This window comes from Anopheles cruzii, chromosome 3, assembly GCF_943734635.1.
Source record: "Anopheles cruzii chromosome 3, idAnoCruzAS_RS32_06, whole genome shotgun sequence".
NCBI lineage: Eukaryota > Metazoa > Arthropoda > Insecta > Diptera > Culicidae > Anopheles > Anopheles cruzii.
In genome coordinates this window covers 70,976,739-70,984,736 of record NC_069145.1, presented here as the reverse complement: position 1 = coordinate 70,984,736, position 7,998 = coordinate 70,976,739, and positions in this window count along the sequence as shown.

Here is a 7,998-nt window from a genome sequence, read left to right as displayed (position 1 = left end):
TGCACACCACGCACACACACACACTCAGACACTCAGACACACACAGACGAACCCGGGTGGGGCTCGGGCGTTTAATTTCTTTTCTCACTCATTAGTCACGATGCACTGGCCACGATGGGTGCAGCAGCACGCTTCCTTTCGGCAAACCGCCTATCGCCGGGAGAATCCTGCTTTGACGAGCCACACGGAAGAGAGGATTCGTTAAAGTGGTGCCAGTGTGGAGAAGAAAAAAAAAAACGCCGGACGGCCGGAAACTGAGGAAAACTACCGGAAATCTGTGAAACGGAACACCACTTGGCACCGACAGTGGTGGGAAAAACGGTCCCAACGTGCGAGACCGCCCGAAAACCCCAACAGCTAGAGTCCAACGGTTCGGGGCACTGGATAGGCTGAAGGGCTCGCTTGAAGTTTTATGTTTCGCTCATCGTGAAAGAAAAGCGAGAAAAAGGTAGAAAGAAAATAGAGACCACAAAAGGAAGGAAACTACACACACACAGGTCCGTCAGGTCCGTAAGGTCCTGACCGGCTGTCGGGCGGTCGGCTTTACCGAAGCCCGACGCTAGAGCGACCGATTAGGAGCACCACCAGGAGCCGCACCAGCAGGATGCTTGTTGCGTTGCGCCTTTGCGCATCATGAAGTTGTTGTTCCGCTTCGCTTCGCACTTGCCACAACACTCCGACTTCCCGGCCATCACCTGCGAAAGTGGTGTCCTGGGCACGCTGGAACCACTTCACAGATCACACACACGCACACGGGTTTGATCCTTTGTGGCCGACTGGCCCGGGGCGTGCTGACATCGCTGTCGGCCTCGCCCTGTTGGTCGAGCTTTGTGAACCAGATGCCACGCCGTAGGCTTTCTGCACGTCCTGGGTCTCGGTTTTGGGGACCCCTTTTCGGGGAGTGGGGAGGGCTTCAGGTGAAACACATAATCAGCGACGCGAACACTTTAAGGGTGAAAACAAAAACAGAGCGAACATAATGGAAATAAAAAGGTTGTGTTTTTTGTGCTCGCCGTTTGTTTGTTTTCGGTCGGAGTGGTCGGATAACACACATAAATTAAAACCACCGACTGCTGGTGAGGCGCCCCTCTTCCGGCAAGGAAGGAAGGACCTGTTCCGGAGTGCGTGTGGTCCAAAATGGTGTGTTTTATTGTTTGCGATGCGAGTGAAGGCGATTTGTGGGCCGCTGCGGGTGCTTCGGCTCCGGGTGGTTCAAAGGACCTGGAAATAAATCGCAAAAGAAGGAGAGATTAGCCCAACGAGCTGACGAGCAGTTCTACCGCATCTAACAAACATTTCGGCCGACGAGGGCCTCGAGGGCGAGGGTTCGAAAGTATGCAAATGTGAACTCGAAAATAATTTGTCGCCCGCCCCTGAAGGTGAACAACGTCTGTTCCTCGCAGTGCTCCTGTGGGGCCTGCGTTCCCAAACGAAAAATTCAACCCCAAAAATTTACATCCTCACATCGTCGGCCCCGCTTCATATCGTGGCACCGGGTGGCTTTTTCCCGGAAGCAACACATTACGCTGATGAATTTAAATGCTGCTCATGTCCCGCCGAAACCTACGTAAAAATTACATTGCCTCCGAGACTGTGCCACGAAAGGACTGCTCAATTAGATTTCGCGACGTTCCTTCCCAGTCGGAGCGGCCCGGAAGATGAAAGATGAAAACAGAAGATTCCTGCGGTGAAGCTGGGCGCAGATTTTGGGCCATCGGTTGAGAGGCGTAACTACGATTGAAAGAAAAATTTGGCCTCCCTCCCTGTTGGCAACGGAATGCCCAGACCGATTATGTGTCACCGCCTCCTGGCCTATCCTTCGGCGGTTGGTTTCTCAGCCCGCGGAGGCCTGATGATGGGCGGGAGCATTTTATTCTAATCTCTGGCGCAAACCGAAACCAGCAACAATTTAATGAATGTCGAGCAGACGACGACGACGAGCCGTCGCTGGCAGTGACGTGCTTGGAAATAAAAGTCAAGAACGGGCCACCGCGCCCCCCCCGGTTTTCTTGCGTTCCAGTATTCGGTTCCCAGCGAAGAGGAACGCGCACGAGCCTTGGGGGAGCCGCACCGAGCCCAATCAACATGAAGCAACAGCAGCATGGGGTTGGGTGGTGCCCTGTAACGGAATGCCGAGCCCCGGATTAAGCTCAACCCACCGACGGGCCGCGAGTTCCACGCGGCGGCGGGATATGTGAAAAGTTTTCTCGAACTCCACTCGAAACTCGGAGCTGGAGTTTCGGAAAAGGCATTTTATTTTACTCCACCGTAGTGAGATCGTAGTGGTTCCGGTAGCGTTTTACAACCCCCGCGTCCATCCGGGTTTGTTTTTCTTCCTTTTGTCGAGCGACGCCCATTCTCGCTGATTCGCACTCCGGCCCGGCGCCACGGGCCCGGAAAATCGGCGACAAAAACTTCACTTTCCACAAACTCAATCAAAACATGGAAGAATAATTTGGCGCCGTTTGGTGAGCAGAAATCATGTTTGACATTATGGGCGAAGCGGGCGACGCGCGACCTCGGCGGCGGTGCTCACCGGGCGCACCGGATTCCGGTGGCGAAAGTTTCTCGGAAGTGGAAAGAGCTTCGTGAATATGCATTAGCACGACCCGGCCACCAGGCGCCCGGGTTTGAGTTTCGCAAGGGGGCGAAATTATAATTGAATGTTTGTTCAACTGTCACATGTCGCACGGGAGACGGGGCGCGCCGGTGATGTCTGTGACGCCGCGGTAACAGCGGGTTGTGTTTTAAAGTTTAAAGGCGGTTAAAAGGCTCGTTTGCGAGCGACGGCAGGAGTACGCTGGAATGTCGGTGACATGGCGAACGCGTGTGTGATTTCGGGAAATCACTTTCAATCATGCGCAAGTACACTGAGAGACTGTACTCGCATCATTGAAACATTACCTATTTAGAGGGTCTTCGGTCTGAAGTGCTGTAAGTGAACGGCTCCAACATTCTGGGCACAAGTCTGATTTGAACACCTGAACCCTGGGGGACAAAATTAATGTGAGAGACAGCAGCAGCAACATGAAGATGCCTAGTAAATGAAACCTTATGAATTTGGTTGTCAATCTGCTAACAGTTACTCACCAAAACTCTAAGCAGTTAGGATGCGCAGTTTTGTGAAAATGGCCAAAATCGAGTATCACAGATAAGTTGAGCTCCGTGTGTGGGGACTCTTTGCCATGATTTACCACTGTAAAATTTTGGGCAGCTGAATTTAAACGTAACAGCTTGGGAGACGATGACCATTCAGGACGTTCAAATACTGCATCTACCGGCGAAAACATCGACAAAGTTCATCACATGATGATAACAATTCCGGGAATTACGGTTTGAACTTCTTGACCATCCATCTTACTCCCAACATCTAGCCCCAAGTGACTTCGTTTGGTGTCATGAAAGACCCTTCAGAGGACTCGAATGACAATTAGTTTGAAAAGAAACAGTACTACTTTTCCGAGTACTATTTGAACGGGTTACAGAAATGGGAGCATCGCCGGGAAAAGTGTGTAGAGTCACATGGTAACTATGCTATGTATGTATGCTTAGTATGCTGAGGTTTACCGCTAGCTACCTATTAGCATGATTACTGCTACTTGTTTTGCAGTGTGTTTGCAATTAGAATTCAGTAGAAGTATTGGAAATCAGTGAATTTCCTAGGGGGCTTTAAAGTGTCGTTATTATTGCAAAGAACTGACGAAAATGTTACTCATTGCATATTTGTTTTAGAGATTAAAGTTTCTGGCCAAAACCGTCTACTAAAATAACCAAATCGCCTTATTCACTTGCATTGCACAAGAGGAACACCACCATCATCATAATCTAATTGAATATTTCAGAAAAAAATTCGCATGGAAATCTTGCGAATTTTGGCGAAGCTCTATCGAGAAAGTTAAACACACGTCCGAGGTCCGTTTAAGCTTTCCGGTGGAGTCCACCGAGGCCCGGGTGATGAATCAGTAAACCGGGCATGGTCTTAACTTCCATCTCGGCTGATGTCAGCGCCACGAAGCGCCACGATGGTCGCCCTTATTTGTCCTCCGCACAGTGAAGTGAGTCGAAGAAAATCGAAGGCTTTCGAAGGCCGTTACAATGCACAAACCGGGGCCCTGACAGGACCCTCGAAAGGGCATTAGCGCTCGAACGCCGTGCCCATCAAAGGACCACCGCCAGCGCGTTATCCGTTCCGTGCCGCTCTCTCGCGACGTTTATCTGGCCGAAGGATACACCGAAAACCGGTGCGTCATGTCTTATCTTGTGCTGGTTGGAAAACGCGACCCATTATTCGCACCGGCCCACCCGCTGGCCTCCGATTGGCCCGGCTGGCTGGCTGGCTGGGAAAATAGAAAATCAAGTGCCGCAAGTGGCGAAGGTCGCTGTTGATACTGGCACACCCAGGGCTGATGGGCTGCTGCATAACGACACAGGCAAATAATAAAAGAAGGCGAGAGAAAAAAAGGACATCAAACCCATTGACGTTCAATTGGCGTTTCGAGCTGCGCGCTAGGGAATGCCCGGGTTTTCTATTTTCCTCTCACCCGGGCCCGAGCGGGGAGTGATGTGTGAACTTTTACACGACATCCTGGCAACCGGGCCCTCGCCTCTCAAGGTATCCATTGCGTCATCATCAGCCCGGTAACCTTTTTATCGTGTTTCTTTTTTTTTCGCCTGCCATTTTCGGTACCTTTGCTCCACGGCCCCCGGAATGATCATTATTCACGTACAAGTGGATGTTCCGGAAGCCGGGCCCCCTCGGTTCGTTCAGTTGGCATGGTGAAAGTTTCCGGCTGGAAAATTCGGTCACCCCCCCACCCGCCGCCGCTGACGCGCTGATTGACTTTCCTTTGTTCGCTCGCACACGCCGCCGCCGACGCCGCCGCCACCGCTCGTTTGCGCTCGGTGGGTAAAAAGGGGTCATAAGTTTCGCTTGTTCGCGTTCGTCCTTCCGAGTAGCGCGCCATGGCTTCCGCGCGCGCCTGTGTAACGAACTTTGTCAATGCGAGGGTATTCGCGAGCCCCTCCGACACGGTTCATATGGCGCACATAATTAAGATGAATATCCGTGAAATAAAATTGATGAGGCAACCGGGGCAACCGTCACAATACCGTCACGCAGCACCACGCAACTGCTTGACAGGGGACTGATCGCTGTCATCGTCTTGCAGCCCTTCCAAGAGTGCCGCGGATTGAGATCCAATTTAGATCCGATTTCGGCCCGAAAGATGCTACGCCGGAAGTAGCACAAACTACAGATAAATCTCGGCCCCCGGGGAAACTTTTCCCCTTCACTGTGTCACCCTTTTTCGCGATTAAACTGAAAGTCGGCCCCCCTTTCAGATTGAGATTAGAGCCAAACCGCCGCGAAGATTGCAAAGTTTGCCAATTTCTGCCCAAGCCAAACCCGGTTGGAACAGTTAAGCGTCCTGCCAATCACGCCCGGTACCCGGGAAGATCGGTTTAATCAGCGATCCTTAGAAGCTCCGTCGGTTGCAGCCAGCAACTTTGCAGCGCTGCAGCCGACAACTTTCGAGAGAGAGAGCGTTCCCGGTGCCGGGCCCGGGGCGGCCACTTTTGCCAATGATCGGAGGTGCCGTGCTAAATTGGAATGGATTAGTTGCTATTCAAACTTGGGCACGGGCGAAAGTTTTCGAGCCAAAAAGTGCGACAGAAGAGCACCAAGACCAGGCGAACGCTCCATAAATTATGCGCCACCGTCAAGCCACCGGAGTGAGGTGCCACCGGAGCGAGCGAAGGACGCGAAGCCGAGGCCACACCGTCGGCCGGGTGGCATCCTGTTGATTGAAAGCGTGTTTCTCGTGTTGCGTTTCGACTTACGGGACGACCGAACACGGGATGCATAAATCATATCAAAGTTTGCTCATGAGGTTAAAATATTTGCTCTCGCTCCCGGCCTCGGAGAGCGAACGAGAGAGAGATAGGGAAGGATTCATTGCGAATGTCTTCCACTGAGCGGTGGCCGGGATTGAAACGTTTCGCTTCAACTGGAGCAGCAAAGTTCGGTCTCGAGGAGTGCACCGCACAACAATGCCGACTATCGGACCGGGTGCAGTCCGTGGAAGCTGTTCGTGTCGTGTCGTGCAGCGTGACGGCCACGTGCACGGTGCAGCAGCGAGATTACGTCGTCGTCGTCAGGCGAGCAAGAGGACGACGACGACGGTGGCGACGGCGAGACTGATCCACCAAGCGCTCGGGATGTTCCGGTTGCTTTTTCTCCAAACAACGAATTATAACTTCCGGGAAACGTTCGTCGTCGTCGGCACGGGCGCCCGTTTGTCGCTCTGTTTGTGGAGAAAATAAACGGTTCGCGTACGGGTCCGGGAAAACCTGCTTAACGGTAATGAGAAAACGATCCCTTCACATGATGTGTTACTTCGGGCGCGGTGGGTTTATGGGGCGCATACTCCTTGTATTATCCGCCCCTCTCGCTCTCTCTCTCTCTCCCTCTCGCTCTCTCTCTCTCTCTCTCCGGCGCGCACGCTCACTCGTTTGTCGTTTGTGGGCTGGCGGTTTCTTCTTAATACTCGTCTTTCCCGTAACCTTTTAAAATTATCTTCACGAACTGTGTCACGTGTGCCATTCCTTCATCTACCGTTGCCATCACGCCGGCGTAGGGTTCGTTTCTCGGTTCTCCGCTTGGCGCCGGGGCCTCAGGATTCGGGCAACACCGGATGAAGACGAACCGTACGTGACCAATTTCGGCAATGGCCGGAATGCGTCGACGATAAGCTGAGGCAATTATTAGCCCCCCCCAACATGCTGGTGGGGAGCTAGCGACCCAAACCATCCGTTGCCTAATCGTGCCATCACCGGGCACCGGCACAAGTGAGGGATAAAATTGCGACCGGAAGGAACCATTAGTAGGTTTTTTTATGGCGGTTCTACTGATGGAGGATTTCTTTCTCGGAAGCCACACAGAGTGAGAGAGAGAGAGCAAGCTAAAGTTAAATTGAAACATGTTTTCGAGCAATTAATATCACATTCACGAGCCGTCTTTGGGGTTCAATTTGGAAGTTGAGTGAAGCGAAAGACTTGGCAGGCGCTCTAGTTTGTGCGTCCTCAGCGCTATGTTTACAGTGCAAATTTACCCGAAGAAATGGCAAACCGTAAGGTGAAGCAGTTGATCTGATTAAAATACGAAAATATACAAACATAAAAATAACAGACCTCGCCACGGACCGCCCTGAAGGCTGAAGATGATACAAAAATGAGTGACTACATTCCCTGCTTAAAAGTACACTAAATTTTACCACCACCATGACGATGGCAAACGTGCAAAGTCCTGTGCCGTGGATGGCAACAAAGCCGTGAAGCAAAATCACTGGATACACCGGAACAATAAATGCCCGGGTGCCGGATTGCTCATCGGTCGAGATTTTTCTTCGCTCGTCGGCCCAGTCGGAACTGGGTCGGAAAACGGACCGAAAACTACCCGTAATGTACCATTAATATCGGGGCTCGGTTCGCGTGTAACGAATGTCGAATCGCTGTTCCTTCTCATTATCCTGACGCGAATAAATGATGCTGCAGTTTGGCTCCGGCTGTACGAGTCCTTGGTTCGGGCAGCTCTGCCATTAGACGACACCGCAAGCGGAGCAACAGGATCACACTCTCGGCCCGACCCGGATGCTGCTCACTAGCTGCTCCTAGTTGAGGTGATGAGAAGGAAAAGTCAGTGCCTATTCACGGGCGGCTGGAAAGCGGCAAAGAATGACAATAATCTCCGCCGCTCGCGTGGCAGTACGTGCCAGGCATCAATTATTTGCGACCGGGATCGAGTTTCCTTGTCCTTTTTTGGGGGGCCAACCGGTTCAGCGGGACGTAGGCCGGGTACGGATGGTCAGTGAACGGGGTGGCCGGTTGATGGGAATGATTTGGCGCTACCACCGGCCTGGCGGGCTGACGAACTCGGTTCTCGTCTGCCAGGTTTCCGGAAGGCCTCCTGTTTCGTGTCCCTTTTCTTCTTCGTACCGGTTG